We start from the raw sequence: 18,403 nt of genomic DNA on the forward strand, positions 1-18,403 counted from the left end.
CTTGTTGAAAATAAACGTCGTCCACGTCAATATCTTCCAATTCCGGCCATATAATCATAGCTCGATAGCGCAATCCTTTCACCGTAACAGTTGCACCAGCCTCATTTTAGAATAAGTAAGGTCCAATCACACCGCCAGCCCAAAAACCGCACCAAACAGTGACACGTTGAGGATGGAGAGGCTTTTCAACAAGCATTCATGGATTTTCCGATCCCCAAATGCGGCAACTCTGCTTATTCACGTAGCCTCCGAGGTGAAAATGGGCCTCATCACTGAATATGATTTTTCGATGAAAATCCGGATCATTTTGATGCATTTCAAGGACCCAATTCGCGAATATGCTACATTGCTGGTGATCGACCGGCTTGAGTTCTTATGTTAACTAAACTTTAAAAGCCTTAAAACCTAAGTCATTATGCAAAATACGGTGTAATGTCGTTTGTGAAATGCCTAATTCCAAAGATCGACGAGGAATCGACAAACCTGGGTTTTCGTCAACACTGCGGGCTACAGCAGCAATATTCCCAATTGTTCTTGAGCGATGCACACGGTTTCGATTCTTCACATCACTAAGTTGTCCCAACAGCTCAAATTGTTTAACAAGTTTCACTATTGCTGGCCGAGAAGGCGCTTCACGACGACCAAAAACTGCTTTAGTTTCGCGAACTGTGATTGCAAAATTTTCATCATTTTTGTAGTGAATTTTAACAATTTTAATGCGTTGTTGAAGCGTATATCGTTGCATTTTTATTAATCGCGTAGTTTTTACTTGTCAAATGTCAAAAGATGACAGCTTCAAAAGTGGCAGCTGCCCAGATAGCGGGCTATTCAAAATGAAACCTCTTATTAGAAAAACCCTATATAACATAATAGTCTAGCACAGTTCAAACGGGACTTCGCTTTCATCCTCTTTTGCCGCCCTTCCGTAAACCTTTTATGTAATGACACAAGATTTCAGTAAAAACCAAATCTTTCTCCCTTTTTAAAGCTTATACTTTCTTATAAAGCTTATAATTTCTATGGGTCAAAATTGCTATATGTATAACCAAAAGTACTAGCTCAGTTTAAATGGATCTTTATCCTCTTGTGCTGCCCTTCCGTTTAAGGCTTAGATCTCAACCGTTCAACTCAATTTTGTTTTTGGATTATATACATTGAAAAAATATTTTTGCAATATTTTTTCAAACTTCTTACTTTTCAATAACTCATTTCTTTTCAAACCCTAATATTATTGTCGAAGAAAAACTTATATTATATATACTAATACAAAAACGGTGTTATAAGAAGAAAAAAAATACGTCTAATGTTACCTGGGTTTAGAGAAAAATATGTTGCGATTTAATGAACACTGGGCCTTATATGTAATGGCACAATATTTCATTACGAAACCAAATCTTTCCCCTTTTCTAAAGCTTATATTTAAATCATTTTTTGGTCATATCGTCCACGATTGGTCTTGAGTTTTATTGTTTGAATTTGACAACTTATAGCATAAGTGAAATTAATACAATAATCCCGGTTGGATCACAGGACAACTGACACCTAAGCGCTTCCCACGAGTAGAACAAACTCTAAATAAGGTTCCTATATTTCGGTAGTGTAATGGCAAAGGGGTATATCTGTCTAATTTTTCATTCTCTAAGTTTGTTCCACAAAATGTCTAAAATAGTGTATTCCATAATCTGGCAAAAGGATATAGCTGTAGTTGCAATACTTTTTTTTACTTTTATTAAGATATGTAAACAAATGAGTTATTTAATTTCACAAGTTTGTTTTTGCTCTCCTGTGAAATTTGGTCTGAGACAGATATACCCCTTTGCCTTTACACTACCGATTTATCGTTCATCATAACTAGCGAGTGTTTTTGCCTAGAATTTTCACTCATGAATTACATGAAATTATAGTAACTTTAAACATAAAGAGTAAATCCACTCACAAGTAGGCATAGGCTATGAAACTTTTAAAGTTGAAGCCTGAGTAGGGACATGATAAACGGTGTTGCATAAGCCGTAGCTAGATTTCAGAATCACTTGGACGTTAGGTAATTAAAAAAAAAAATTCATCATAATTGTTCAACGATGAATATGGGAATTTCGATGTTCTACTCGACATTGTCAGCACTGAGATCGCGTACATAGTAAGTCGATATTCATAATGTGGTGTGTCTCAATTTTCACATAATTTTTCCTGGACTAGAGCTTTGATCTTTCCCTTTTCCCCTTTGCCTCCCTCCCGCCCCTCTACCAGGTATTTATATTAAATTACATATGTACAATTTTGTAACTGGAATGTTACAAATACCTGTTTTCTGTTACTCATTAATGTGAATGTATTTATCTAACTGTTCTGTAAATTTTCCAAATAAAATTAAATAGTAAATACCACTATTTCTTAAAAAAAATCTACTGTGACCCTTGTTTCGATGCATTCCGCATCATTTTCATACACCTTTTGATGCGGCATGCATCGAAACACGTGTCACAGTAGTTTTGAAGAAATAGCGGTATTTACTAAGCAAAACTTAAATAAAAAATTAATAGATTTTACCACAAAGTGACTGCCGAATAAATAAAATTAAATAAATAAAGCCAAAATAATAAATAACAAAATAATATTTCTGCTCTATAAAAAGCTTCTTTTCATCTCACCAATAAATGTATCTAGTAATGTTCTAGTGATTCAAGAACAAGGTTTCTAAATTGGTTCATGTATATATATATATAGAACTTCCAAGGATTTGAGTAGTGTGGTTGTCAATAATGGGTATAATTGGTGAATGTTACACGTGTGTAAAGTGATCACTCAAACCAGCCTATGACGGTCGTCAGCCCCGTCAATGCCCAGACATCCATATTCTTCTTCATCTCTGATGAGATGTCAAAAAATAATATGAAAAATAAATAAAGTCCCGGCTCCTCAAGTGACGTAGACTCGATCCTCTGGGTCCTGTTATTATTATTATTCTTTCTTTGATTGGGTCGGACGGCGCTTCCATTCCCCGGTGAGTATGTGAGCATATTCTGAAATACGTTTACGATTCCGAATGTGTGAAATACCCTATTGATTTACACGGCGAACACCTTGATGGGCTTGGGATATTTATATCTAGAGTTGTACCTATCGGCTTTATTTATTTCAATTTTCCCGAAATACGTCCGAAGCTCAATATGAAGACCATATGAAGAATGAATATCTCCAAACTGTATCGCGTCATTTCTTTACGATGTAGGAGGGTTGGGTAATAATAACCTGTTTTTGGAAACATCCTTGATCTGGCACGAAAATACACGTACCAACGAGTTGATAATTAAAAATTTAACACTTGTATTAGACTACGAATTTAGTTTTATTTCATTTCACACGTCTGCCCCCGTGGTGTAATGGTTAGCGTGTTTACCTACCGTGCTGGAGCAACTGGGTTCGATTCCCAGGGGGGATGGGATGAAAATAAATATTAGTGATGTTACACTCTGATATTTATTTGATATTGCCCTGGACTGGTCCCTGAAGCGCAGGAGTGATCACCTCTAAGTGGATCTAAGTATCGATCAAGATAACACTGCGTCAATATGTTGCAGTGTCCTACCCACCATTGGGTGCGGATAAGGGTTAGAAGAAGTCTCGAAAACTACAGATGTTTTCATCGATGGGTGATCACAAAAACACCTGATCACCTGTCGATGAAAATACCAGTAGTTTTTGAAACTGGTGGTGAGAAATGAAATAAAATAAAATTCAATTAGTAGTCTAATACAGGTGTGTAATTTTTAATAATCACCATGTCGTTCCACAAAGTTAATGCCAAATTAATAAAAAATGGTCCTACGAGTTAAATATAAGAATATAAAAACTTCTGAAAAAAAAAATCACCCTCGCCCAGTAATCGGCTGTCCAAACTTAAAACACAGTAAGGGACATTATTTTGTAGTACTTTTTTTGCATTTTTGGACTAAGTAGAATCTACTTAGTCCAAAAGTGCAAAAAAAACATACTACAAAAAAAATGTCCCTTACTGTGTTTTGAGTTTGGACAGCCGAGTTAGTAGCGGAGGGTCCCGTGTCCCTCTACGCGCACCCAGTTCCACTTTGAATTAACAAAAATACGAGCCTTTTTTCCAAGTAATACGAAGTCAAATACGAGCTCCAGGCCCCCCCTCCCTTGTAAGGTCGGCCGGTGTTTGACTTTACCGCCCCCTTTGTGCCTCTTTTCGCTTGAATTTGATTTTTGATCATATTAACGCAAGTTTGAACAATTTTTCCCTGGTTCCATAGAACGTATATTTTGTACGGCATTAATCGGTTGGGATTTCTTTAGTACACATGTAATTCATTAAATATAAAACGAAATTGGTTTGAACAAGAATAAGAGTCGGTCTAAAAAAATACCCATTGTTGTAAAAACGAAAGTAATTAATTAAAAACAAATACAAGATGTAAAGTTTACAAAATTCCCTTTATTTAATTTTTGTGGTCCCGTTTGGAGTTGTTATATGCCTTTGTAGTCCTCTTGAGTCGACGGCAAAAAATAATTGTTTCTTAAAAAACTATATACTTGCAATTATTATATAGTAGCAATTGCACCAATAAATATCATTACAAAAGTTGAATCTAAGTTTAAGAAGATTATGAGCGAACTATTGGCAGCTTGTGATCGCGGGAATTGCAATATTGCCCATATGACTGCTGTGGATGATGTTGCAGCACTCATCACACGACTCGGTGAAGACCAATTTACAGAATCTATCGGACCGCATGTTAACTTCGCGTATTCATTCAGTGAAAACTTTAAAATTGTTGTATGTGGAATAAAGACGGCGTTACATGAAATGAAAAATACATTACAAAGTCCGGCTGAATTGGAGAAAAAATTCAGGATTCTGTCCCAAGCGCTTTACAGGACCTTGTCTTGTCTTTTCTCATTGATTTCCTGACACTTGAGTTATTGATACTACTAATCACTCTTTTTTTCAACATGTTTTTCAATATATTTTTTGAAAGTAGAATCCGCAAAGCCTCCATTTTTGAGGCTTGTCTGCGGGTGGGATCGTAAGGGAAGATACGAGAAATTCACTACAAACACCCGGATAGATTAAAAATAAATATTTAAAAAAATTATTTCGCAATTGGCGGGAATCGAACCCGCGACGACAGTTCCGCAGTCGAGCGTCTACCAATCTACGCCACGGTGCCTATGTATCAATGGTTTACTTTGATACACAGGATTGAACTCTACATTTCTGATCGTGATGTATCAAATTCGCGGGGCTTTCCATTATAATATTTTTAGTTATTCCTTCCAACCTACCAGATACTTAATGGAATGAAATCTGCTTTTGCACCTTCTCTGTTAACCTTAATGCAATGTTAAAACGTTACTATCCGTAAAATCCTCACCTAAACCCTAAAATTAGCGGTACATATTGTATTTTATTTTAAAATCGTTCCTTCGGCAATTTTTCATAATTTATATCTTATGGGTACAAGCGCTATCTATCAACTGATTTAAAACGGTTTAGCATTTATCAGTAATACCATTCTGTTTTCGGTTGTTTGGAAGATATTGTTTCATATCAATCGTTCCGCCAATGTATACATACTGTACAAAAAATTTAAACGCAATTAAATTAAATCAACTTTATTTTCACTTTTACTAATCGTACTTCAGAAAGCTGCTATGTTAATTATACGAATAAAATCACGATTTTGAAATGGGTAAATGAGAATATATGACTTTAATGCATTACTTAGATTGCCCTAACATCTCCTTCACATGCTCTGTTTGGCTGGACAATCGCGGCCTTTTTTTCTACCCTAATGTCCGCTAATAACGAACTGTCGAAACAGCTGAAACTCACGCACGAATGATTTATTGCGCGATATCTATCTATGTCGATATATGTATGGCCGATTTTCCGTTTCCAATCATTTTCTCTGTCAACGCATGTGGAGATGTGATTTTTCCGCCCGGGGTGACACCACAGGGTTGTCGGGAAAGCCCTGCTTCACGTACCAAAGTGTCTTAAGGAACTTTCAGTACCTCTATATCATAAATTTTCATCTTATAAGTCAATCACCACTCATGTCAAAATTGAGTTAAGTTATTTTTATTTTTTTATTTTTATTTTTTATTTATTTATTCCATAGATACATACATTTTTTATTATATATATTACGGCTCTTTAGGCATGGCCTGCGTTGAGCCGAAATACTTACATGTTAAGTCAATTTTTTTTTATTTATTATTATTTGTTTTAATTTTTTTTAATTATAAGATTATATACATTACATATGACTTAATTCTAACAAGGTGTGTGGCGATTATGCAACACTGAATTTTAACAATGTCAGGCTGTTTCAACTGATGTTAAATTGTTTTTTATTAAAGTTTTACTTAGTAAAAATACCACTATTTCTTAAAATCTACTGCGACACGTGTTTCGATGCATTCCGCACCATTTTCAAACACCGTATGTGAAGCTAATTCTAAATTTGTTGCAGAATTGCAACGGTATGCATTTAAGGGTAAACTTATTGTCACAAATGTATTGTTATTTTTATCAAAGAATTTAATTTTTATTGGTTTTACATTTATGAAATAAATAATTTGTCTTTGCACAGTATATAATACTATTCTCGTCTTACTTACTTGCAAAATACAAATATAATACTAGTCTCGTCTTACTTGCATTAGTATAAGCGTAAGATGGAAATTATGAAAAGCTTTGAGGAAATTGGCGTCGTGATCAAATATAATATTATCGCATTGTGGGGGGTAAGCACTCCGGAACGTGAACTTTCTCGTCGAGTTAAGTGTTCAGAATATACCCGGAGGAGCCTGATAAAAACAGCTCGAAGAAACTGTATCTATAGAATGGAGAATCTATAGAAGGGAGGCGAACGGAGGCGCGTGAGAAGACTGTTAAGTAAAAAATGTTGTGATATTTTCTAACTCCACCAAGGTGTAGTTTAAAATAATACTAGTAACTCTTCAGTCATGCGAAAAAACATTGTTAGCCGAGCAAATGAGAATGACACGATGAAAGCATTCATACTACGTCATGATAGGGTGTATGACAGTTTACGGTTTGGGCCCATCTATAATAGTTCTGTCCAGGTATGATACAACTTTTGTCATCCGATGTAAATTATGTATTAGTATTAGAAAACCGCGTAATTCTAACATTTGAGGACTATAGTAAACATACTGTTTATTAACACTGAAGATATACCGTAGATGTTTCAGTAGAATGATTGAGATATCCTTTTTACGATGTGAATATGGAAGTCAGGGTATTTAAAGTATCCTTTTTGTTTTTACCAAAAGTGAATGGTTTTCATCGGATATGTAAACCAACATAAAGATATTTTTAGCGAGTGGGACTTTTTTGTCCGCGGATGTATAAGAAAATTCCTCCCAATCGTGAAAATCCCGGATTTTTGAAGATGATAAACCTCCGGGCTCCGGACTCGTATTCCCTAATCGGGAAAAATGGCTACCCTAAAGCAGACCCTTCTCGCTAAGTACTCAGTCTCTGTTATTATTTACGTGCGCTCTCTCGAGAATCTTTCGCCTCCTCGTTGAAATGATCCAAGGATGTAGCGCTTCTATACAATATAGCGAGTCTCTGAAGTACACTACTCGGGCGAATAAAGACTACGCTCATCCGAGACGATAAATAGCATATAATACCGAAGTGGTAGAACAATGAAAGAATACTCGGGCTATATACGTAGGGTAAGGCTCTTCCGGTCGGATGATTTTATTCGGCGAATTATGTCATCCTTCACTAATTTGTTTGAAATTGTATAGATATTAATAACACGGGTTCTAAACATTTATAATTATAAATCTAGATGTCCGGAATTTGATTTAGAAGTCGAAATGACCTTAATCAATATCCAGTTGTGGATTTATATGTTTATTCCGAAGGGAAGTTACCGCACGCAGTTAAAGCGTACGATGATGTATAGTAAGGTGGTGGCGGAGGTAGTGGCATATGCACCGCTCGGCCGGTGGCGGCGGCGCCCTCCGGCGCTCGCGGAGCAGTGGCGCGGCGCGTCCCGCGCGGGCGGCGCGGGCGGCAGGGCGGCGGGGCGGGCGGGCGGCGCGCGCGCGGCGAGAGCGCTGCCAATATTGATCTAAGCCCCGCCGGCCGCGTGCGACCCCTGTTCCTCCCCGCAGTGGACTCGCATCCCTACGCCGAGCCGAGTACGCCGAGCCAGTGTGTGCGACCACCGACCCGCGACATTCGTAGCGCACTTCGGTATACGCTGCGCTCGAGGATCGTCTCGTCTCGTCGATGGGAAAGTGATCGTATCCGTGCCGTCGTTTAATGTCACACTGACCATATCACTATTTCGCGAGGACTATTCAGGTAAGCGACATTACTTCCCCTTTCTTCTTCGCGCGAGATCACCATTCTCTCTCTCTTACTTAATTAGTATAGCGCGGATTTCCGAAGCTTGTTTATTTTGCCTCGTGGCAACAGTATTCCCGCATTGATCGCTTTTTATTGTGTATTTTACGCGAGCCGTGATTGATTGCCGCCATTCTCTGCATAACTGTGGCCGACCGGTGTTACCTGGTCGTTACTTTCCGCAGCCGCGCGCTCCTGCCCAGCTACGTACGATACGTGTACAGTCTTCCAGCCCACGTATGATCTGTAACGCCGCCTTTGTAAAATAAATAAAACGTTACGATCACGTCGAATAAATGTTTTTAGAGATCTTCCCGCGGTCGAACAATAGAATCCAAATAGAACGCTCGTACTCATTTTAGAAGGAAGAAAGTAAAATAAACATATGATTTTGACAGTTGACTTCGATCTCGAGTGTGAATATCGCCCGTTCCCCGGCAGCAGGAAGCACCCCTGCTGGCGCCAAGTGCCACAGCTAAGTACTAGGTACTTGTACGATGCAGGGTTTTGTTAGTCGGCAAGGACTATCAACGTAAACTTGAACGCCGTTTGGTCCTACCCCGAGAGAGCGAGAACACCTCGTGACCAGGTACCACTATCTCTCGAAATATTTTGGCATCACTGTTGAGAAGATTCAATTACATGTGGTGGTTGTGTGTCGTCACAAAGTTATTATTGAATCCAAATAAAAAAAAATATATATGTCAAAATTTGTAAAAGGATGGTTTTGGCCAATTATCAAAATTTGTATATCTCTTCACAACAACAGTCAGAGTTATTGCGCTAAATTTTGCTTATATTATGTGAAGCATTTGTCACCAAAACTCGATGTGATAATATTTGAAGTGTTGTAAAAAATATATAGCTTACAGATGAAAATATCTTTTTGGCACATTTCATAAACTTTATAAAATAAAACTCAAACTTTGTTTTTAACCACTTTAATTTTTGTGAAAGTAGACCGCCGTGCGTAGCGAATAAGACGAATTCCTAACACAATGAACATTGGCTATAATGATTAAATTGTAAGCAGTAATAAATCCGCAGACCTATTTTTCAAATCATAACGCAAACAGATCACGTATACCTACTGATGAATTTAATTTTACCATCAGTTGACCTAGTCGATCATTCTAAACACACGAACGCAATAACATCTACCCCCTTCCCTCTCCTACAAACAGCAACTAATATATTGACAATATCGGGGTAACTTTTTAAATTTACTGAATAATAAGCTGACCCGGTCGAGGCACAAACATGTTTTTTGGTAATAATGTTTATGTAAATTTTAATAAATGTATTTAAAAAAAAAGAATAAATGAACAATGATACACTAAGAAATATGGTATGGTATGGTATGAAATAGGGTTAAAAATTTGCAAGAATCAAGAATTTGTATTAGGGCCAGACTAACACATGGCCAAAACTTGATGTCATTTGGTTCTAAACGGTTGGTTTGGTTCTAAAAAGATATAACGTTTTTTTTCATATTTTAAATACAGCGCTGCATACCGGGTCCAAATTTATAGAACCCCGCTTACAGCCAGGAAAAACAGATCTTAAATCTGAAGTCAATTGGGCATACAGTTTTAAGTACATTTTTATCGTTCTAATGATGTAACTGTTAATGGATAAATATTATTTTTTATTCATAAGTATCCGTTAAAAAAATATTGGATTATGGTCATAAGACGTCAAGAGCGTCGGTCACACCCTCTCCCTACGCGCCCCGCGCCAACCTGACGATCCCGTTTCTAAAATGCTCGTTAGTATGCAGAAAGGAGCTATTTCGCATTCAACTCTTGAGATAACAAGCGTAAAGTTTATAACGCAATATGAACGTATCAATTAATATTTAGATGGATCAAAAACCTTAAATAAGTTGGAGTGGGTCCTGTCTACAATTTGAATGAACAGAAAAATCCGTTTTTTATTTATATATGAAACTTCTTGGATAATTGGATAATTGGACGAGAATTAAGATTGACATTTCAAAGACGCGTCACGTTTATTAAGCATATTTCTTTCGACGCAACGAAAATATCTGAGTTTAGTTAACAAAATGTATGTAACGTTGTAAAAAATCGACTAACAAGTTAATATGCTGCTCGCTTAGTGTCCACCTTCTTTTTACGCCGTGCGCATAACACTGCAAATCAAAAGGCTTCATCGAAATCCGGTATTGAAGGGAATAGAGTAATGGTGTGAGTAATTAACGAATATGTTTTTTAGTTATGCAATATTTGTATTATATTTTTTATCAATTTGTTGGATATTGTTGATCAACCCCGACACGTAAAAATGTATATATTTGAAAAATATTACAGCTTTACACAACTTACTTTTCGCAGCAACAAAATTGGTTTAATCTACTTTGTTTTTCTAGTTTCTCTTTAAGTATTTTTGAAATAGTACAATAATCATTAAATTGTAAATATCTATGTACAATTTGTTGAAAAAAAAATCATAAGTAATACAAATCGAAAAAAATTGCACAACCCTGAAGGCTTTTATAAAGCATGACGTCAGATCCGACGGATCCGGCATTTCTCGTTAATATACTGAAAAACGATCAGATTTTGGTAGCCAAAGAGTTAACTACATTAAACTTTTTAAAAAAATGTTGTAGTATACCTTTTTACAAGTTTTATTCGTTTTTTGTTAAAAATGTCATTTTATACTTTAAAAAAGTATTCATAATGTGCCTCGCACCTAAAAATATTTCAAAATAATTCAGGTCAAATTTCATTCCGCGCTTTTCCGAGTACTTACTTAGCTCTTAGACTATTCCGAAGAATTGAAAAACATTTTTTCGATATAAACTTAAAATAGTTGCTTATAAACAGAGTTAATAATAATCATGACGTTCATAAGTAAACTTTTATGTTGTGAAAAATGCTTTAGGGAAACCTTTTTTCCTTTATTTTTTAATGGTTTTAATGGTAAAAATTTTGTTTAATGGTTTTGGCCAAATAATGCTCAGGCGAGAGGATGTATGATAAGCCACGTTTTTTTTCTGAACTACGAATTTAATGAAATATCGTTTTATTATTTAAATAAACCCTTTTTTGGGTGTGATACTCTGTTTTATATTACAATATTTACCTAACGTAGAAGGGTACGCCTTAACAATTACTTTTATTACTGAATCGCGTTTTAGTATTATTTGAGTCATTCTCCCGGAATGTCCAGATTTATGTCATGCTAAGCGTCCAGCACTATTCACTACCTTCACCGGCTATATTATTTCGGAGCAGCATACTGTTCGTATACTTGTTGCTAATTTCTCGCAGGAGTATAGGGAGTAGCCTAACCAACAGTGAGGTCCTTTCTGTTCATAGTAATCGATAGTTTTACATGCAGCGACATCGCGCATATTCCATTACGCCCGCAAACTACTCCTAAACACGATTAAGTCATTATTGTTCATAGAAATTAACAACAATGACAAAAAGATTGATACGTTTTCTATTGTAATATAATAATACTAATATAATTCACGTTACGTACCATAAAAAACATTAAACTAACATGTTTCTTTATTATACTTGTTTGTGAACAATAATAAGTAAATAAAAGAAAAAATTAAATTAAATTTAAAATCGAATTGATCCGAGGTTTCGCGCTTAATTGAGGCGATTTAGGCACACATCGTGTATCAAGAATCTAACTTATTTTATATGTTTTCCACTCTTATATCCAGAGTGCATGCCTGAAGACCCTGCTCTCAATGCGGTGTCCTATGTACCACCTAGGTACAGATACGGGGCGGAACAAATAGCTTTTCCCCTAAATGACACTTGGTGATAGAAGAGTGGCCAAACGTTTGAAGATTATCTATAACGCATCCGGAAAATGAATTGTATTCACTGTGATAGTCGAAATTTCTGTAGGTGCTGGAGGTATTCTATCACTATATTAGGCATCAAATTATACATAATTCGGTTACATAAAGACGTTTCTAAAAATCTGAAAAATAATCATACACTTCTTATATAAGTTTTTTTAGAAATCTACTCGTCTATTTCTTATCCGCATTTTATATATGTTGCAAAGAAGACCGCCGTTAGAACGCTTACAAAAAAAAGAAGTTACTAACTTCAACGATAATGATTTAAAAACGCTTGTTTTTAAAGAAAATCGTCTTAAAATGTCTTAAAAATTTTATATATTTTTTTCAAACTTCAGTGAAAGGCAATTTTATTTGGTTTGACACAAAGTTACACATATTTAAAATATACAAAAAAAATATTTAAAATTTCACACCACAAAAAATTAAAGTGTTTTAAATGTAAAATTGTGTTTTTATTCTCTTCTTATATTTTGATCAGCCGAGGATTGAACCCCCACGTTAGGGGGGCGGACATTTCTGAAATTAGCAGGTACAATTCTCAAACTGCTGGATTCAGAACGCTGCGTGTCGAAGTTTGTACGATTATTTTGGCTGAAGCAACATTAAAATCGATAAATTTTCGTTGACCTCTTTACCGTTCGCGGTTCTTAAGCCCGGCGTAGAAAAACAGCGGCTCGTCGCGGGTTCTCTGGCAAAGGAAATATATAAATTGTTTTCGCTTAAAGTCTCTGCCCCGCTTACGAGAGATTGATAATAGATAACTTAATCGGGGGTTTGCCGCCGGAAACTTTACCATAAATGTTGTATCTTTTGCTGTAAATTTCAATGCTAAAAAAACGTGTTTTTTTTATTTATGGGAATTGCGTTTATTATTTACCTTGCTTATTATGTACAAGGTTTATAGATCATTTAGTGGATTTTTGTTTCTTCTAGCTAATTCAATATGTTTTTATTTAAATCTGTGTTGGGAACAGGAGGAATAATCTAGAGAGGGCCTATCAGGAAGTTCTCAGTAAATAAACATGTACATTTACATAAAATGGTGCAACTAGGTTGTTAGACCAACACGTTGTTAGAAGAACTAGGGATTCTGTGGGAAATCACTTTTTCTACTACTACTACTATGTACTACCATCACGCCGTTTGGCAGAGAGGATGGGACGCCACACTCTTTTGTCCTGACATACACTCCACGCTTCCTTCACATTCATACATCTAGTCATACATGCCCTCCGATTACTATTGACACTACCAAATTTAAGTAGTGATTGATCTGATCGTGCCAAGTCGTTTTCGGCCGTCTTCGTTCTGTTCTTCCGCTCACATTCGCCACATATACTGTCTTAGTCATTCTCTAGTTATCCATTCCCTCCACACGACCATACCACCTTCAAGAACTCTTCTTAATGTTTTCAATTATCCCTAGTTCAGCCTTACATTTCTTTCTTATATCTTCGTTTTCAATTCTCATCATACAATGATTTTCCACACATTCCTATGAGGGAGCGCATTTCAACAGCGTTCATTCTGCTGTTATCCTTCCTTTGCCGGCTCCACTTTTTTCTAATTAATCTATTTAAGTTTTATTTATTAATAGTGTTTTTAAAAATTAGTACGACACTTTTTTATGTCTTACGGTCAAACCAATGAATTCCAATGATTTTCGTTTTGCGATTCGCTCGTTCAATAATGTATTTTAAAATTTTAAATTTTTTCATTTTGCGACGTTTTATTTGTAACATAAAGTGGTTTTCATTGCAAAAATTAACATTTAAATAATTAGGTATCCAGGTTGAAAAACCTCTTTTAATTTCATATAAACAGGATCTTGTTTTTTTTAACGCTCTCATTATCATTCATCGTTCACTTTTATGTAATAATACCACTTAAAAAAACACTACTTCATGACTACCGTTTTCGGAATAATCATTGCAACATCAGGTGAAATGTATACTTAAGTTAAATTGTTATGGTCTGCTATTTATATAAAACTAAAATTTGAAAGAGAGAGAGGAGATGAAGGAATCACGGTGGGATTATTTTTAAAAGTGTACTTGTTGTTAAATTTAATTGTTTAATTCTTGTATTTATAACTTGATTTACTAATTTCTAAATTATTCTAATTTATTTAAACGAAAACCAGTTTTATTAACATGCAAAATTTCTATACCCGTTGATTTATTAAAATTATAGTTTCTTGTTATTTTATTCCGCTATCTTTATGTCTTTGATTTTTAATTTACTTGGCGTGTTATCTAAATATTTATTGAGGTATTATTTCAGTAATATAATGTATATACACACATAAATATAATAACGTAATGTCAAACATCTTCTTTAAAAAAAATGTCTACGACTTCGAATCAAGGAATTGCTGCAGTTATATGCATTATGGTGCATAGTCATTTTACGCAATAATGCATACATAGGTGTTAACACATATGTATTATACAGGATAAATTAGACTACCTTCTCTGTATGAAATCTAGACGCATATTATAAATGGGAAATGGGCACTTTTATTACGAAAACCATGCTGGTTTTCCGAATAAACTCCCCCCCTGTTTTATTTTACCCTGTAACCTAAAGCAGCGAAAAGAAATGGCATTTGCGATCCTTTTCTGGGTTATAAATAAAAGTTCTCAATTTATACTTGTTGTATCCCACAATGTACATTGTACATATTAATCTTTTGGTTTAATTTCCCTTTGACATTCAAGTCGACACACGCCTTGCTCATCCTTCCTTCCGGTTTGATGGAAGCCGACGTCCGTACAACGAATGTTGCCAGCCCGCCTTCATACCTTGTAATAATGAAATGACAAATTTCTGCGTTATTTTTATACACACCTAGCTATCAAATTATTGTATGTGATATTAAACGCGTTTCACTTACTATTTACTCCTAAGTTAAAAACACTTGTACCAAAAATAAATGAAAAATAAATCCGAAAATCATAATGACAGGAAAATAACAAAAAAAAACTTACAACCCAACGCAATATACAATAAAAAACTTACTGAATTATGGCAAACTAATTTATAAAATGTATTATATATTAGGGACCTTACACACTAGAGTGCATTTCCACTAGATTTAGTTCTAGGGTTGTACTCGTCCATTGGACTGTGCCCTTTTTTATTATACAAATATTTACATTCCGTAACTGAAAAATAATATAAACATTTTGACTGTTTATATACATTTGATTTCACGTCAAAAAACCGCATTTAACCGCTTTAGTGCTGAGTTTTTTTTCTTGTGTGTGCTAAAATTGCTAAAGACTTTTTTTTTGCAAGAATAATCCATTTCAAATTTACAATGTGGACATTCTAGAGTGAAAACAATGCTTTTTTTCACTTTTTTTTGTTGTTTATTTGTGAATATTATTGATTAATTATTGACGAACCTCCCAGGAAATATTATACATCGTCGTAATCGTCGGTATATCGACTGGTCGCTCTTTTGTAAATTTGTACCACAGTCGATATATCGATTCTCAACACTGTAACGGTTACTACATATACAAGTTATTGGGGATTACAGTAAACACTTTATCACGCTCCGCGTTCCATCTACCTTACGTTAGATATGCAATAGACTGCAAGTTATTTTTCTAAAGTTTACAATCATGCTGCAATTTGACGTCACGTGACAGGGAGCTTATCGCTTATTACAGTACGTCCGGTTGGTTTATCAATTATTTACTTGTAATGGCGAGGAAACAAAGAAACAAAAGAAAATATGAAATCGATCGTCATTGTACGGAGACAATTGGCGTTCAAGAAAATATAGACAGTCACTTTAGGGGTTGAAATATTTTATGATCGTAGTGATGCCACATGGCATTAAAAGGTGCAAATCTTTGTGTTACATCTCCGCAAATTGCACAGATAAAAATATTATTTCAAATGATACTTCATTTTTTCAAATAAACACGTTATCTTTGGACAGTTTCGATAATAACCTGACAATAAGGCAAAACGTGCATCGAAATTTAATAATAAAATATAATATATTAAAATATTTTTGTTAAATTTATAGCGGCTTCGCTCTCAGATAAAAATGTGAACTTTTATACCGTGAACATCTTAAAAAACCATTTTGATTTCATGGTTAAATTTCCTATTTATATAATTTATATTTAAATAAAAAATAAAAACGATTTTTAAAACTACATTTGATATTTTGCGGGTTCTTGAAAAACTTGTGTTAAAATATTTTCTCGAGTTAGCACGTAAATTTGAATTATGGTGCGTCAAGGAGTTGTGTATTATACGTTACATACAATATGTGATAATGTCATCCATTTTATGATGTATTTCATGATATCACGCACATAAATACTCATAACGTTTATGAGTGTTTATATTTGTATACACACTCCCACACAAATATATGTATGTATATATATTTATATATATATATATATATATATATATATATATATATATATATATATATATATATATATATATATATATATAAATAAATAAATAAATATATATATATATATATATATATATACATAAACATATATATATATATATATATATATATATATATATATATATATATATATATATATATATATATATATATATATATATATATATATATATAACGTGGTAATATTTTCCTTTTGAAAATTAAGTGTAAATAATATGTAAAGTGGGTGTATAATAATAAAATAAACAATGTGTTGCTTTGTAATTAAAGTTTATTCTTAATTTATCTTTATAATAATTTTTATATCTATCTATCTATCTATCTATCTGATTCTGACAGTTAATAATATTATCGTAAGTCTTTTGTTTTCTCCTGAGCGACGCATGCGGCATCTGGTGGTAGAACTGTTTTATGTAGGTACTTTTTGTAAGTACTTAATAAAATGTATAGGTAGGTACCTAGGTATTTTATTACATCTCCCCCCTTGGGGATGAAAATTCATAGTAAAATTTTCACTCGTCCTCCGGATCATCTTCTTGTAGTGAAGGGACTGGTATAAGTTTAGTGATATGATAAAGTTTTTTTTTATTTTTTCCTCCTATCTTTTGTCCTTCTTTTTTTTTCTTTCTTTTTTTCTTTCTTGTTTTTTTTTCTTTCTTTCTTTTTTTTTTCTTTTTTTTCCGTTCTTTTTTTTCTTTCTTTTTTTTGTATTTTTTTTTTCTTCTTGACCCTTTTAAAGTAGACACAGTTTTTCTCAATCCATTTGTTTTTTTCTTTTGAATTCCTTCATTTTTATTCAGATCTCTTAAAGTATCTTCTAATATAACAACTTTTAATTGTTCATCTGCATTTTTATTCGATTCTAAAACTGGGTTCCGGCTTAGACAATCTACTTCTAAATTTTTCTTTCCTGGAGTATATTTTATTTCATCTTTCGTAGAAGTTTTTTCTACTTTATTTTTATTTTCATTTTTCAAGCACTGTTTCTGTGTTATTTGTATGTCTTCATTTTTATTCTGATCTTTTAAAATATCTTCTAATTTAACCAAATTTACAACTTTTAATTGTTCATCTGCATTTTCATTCGATTTTAATACTGGATTCCTGCTTAGACAATCTACTTCTAAATTCTTCTTTCCTGGAGTATATTTTATTTTATCTTTCGTAGAAGTTTTTTCTACTTTATTTTTATTTTCATTTTTCAAGCACTGTTTCTGTGTTATTTGTATGTCTTCATTTTTATTCTGATCTTTTAAAATATCTTCTAATTTAACCAAATTTACAACTTTTAATTGTTCATTTGCATTTTCCTTCGATTCTATTACTGGATTCCTGCTCACACAATCTGCTTCGAAATTCTTCTTTTCTGGAGTATATTTTATTTTATATTTTGTAGAAATTTTTTTCACATGATTTTTATTTTTAATTTTATCACTAGTTCTTAAATTTCCACGTCTTCTTTGATTATCTTCTAATCGTTTTCTTTGATCATCTTCTAATTTTTCTCTCTCACTCCGAACATATTGTAGTAATTGTTTTAATACATCTAATGTTTCATAATCCATTTCCAATTAACGAAATTGTCGTTTTATAACGTGGTAATATTTTCCTTTTGAAAATTAAGTGTAAATAATATGTAAAGTGGGTGTATAATAATAAAATAAACAATGTGTTGCTTTGT

General features: G+C 33.9%; 2 protein-coding genes across 4 annotated transcripts in view; both read left to right on the plus strand.

Moving 5' to 3' along the window:
• The window catches only part of Nca (neurocalcin homolog), a 56,948-nt gene that overhangs the window by 10,844 nt on the left and 27,701 nt on the right, over positions 1-18,403 (plus strand). The gene's annotated exons all lie outside the window — the stretch shown is intronic.
• LOC148308664 (neuronal calcium sensor 2) overlaps positions 1-18,403 on the plus strand; it is a 45,103-nt gene that overhangs the window by 7,341 nt on the left and 19,359 nt on the right. The window contains exon 1 of one of the 3 annotated variants that reach the window (XM_088261320.1): positions 8,181-8,374. The exons of 1 other annotated variant lie outside the window; for it this stretch is intronic. The gene's annotated coding sequence lies outside the window, so the exon portion shown is untranslated. Of the gene's footprint in view, positions 1-8,180; positions 8,375-8,881; positions 9,006-18,403 lie in introns of those variants that run through there. One more of the 3 variants, XM_088261323.1, reaches the window with a different exon arrangement.

Source organism: Brachycentrus maculatus, unplaced genomic scaffold, assembly GCF_059751285.1.
Source record: "Brachycentrus maculatus isolate JH-2025_06_01 unplaced genomic scaffold, ASM5975128v1 h1tg000153l, whole genome shotgun sequence".
Classification (NCBI taxonomy): Eukaryota; Metazoa; Arthropoda; class Insecta; order Trichoptera; family Brachycentridae; genus Brachycentrus; species Brachycentrus maculatus.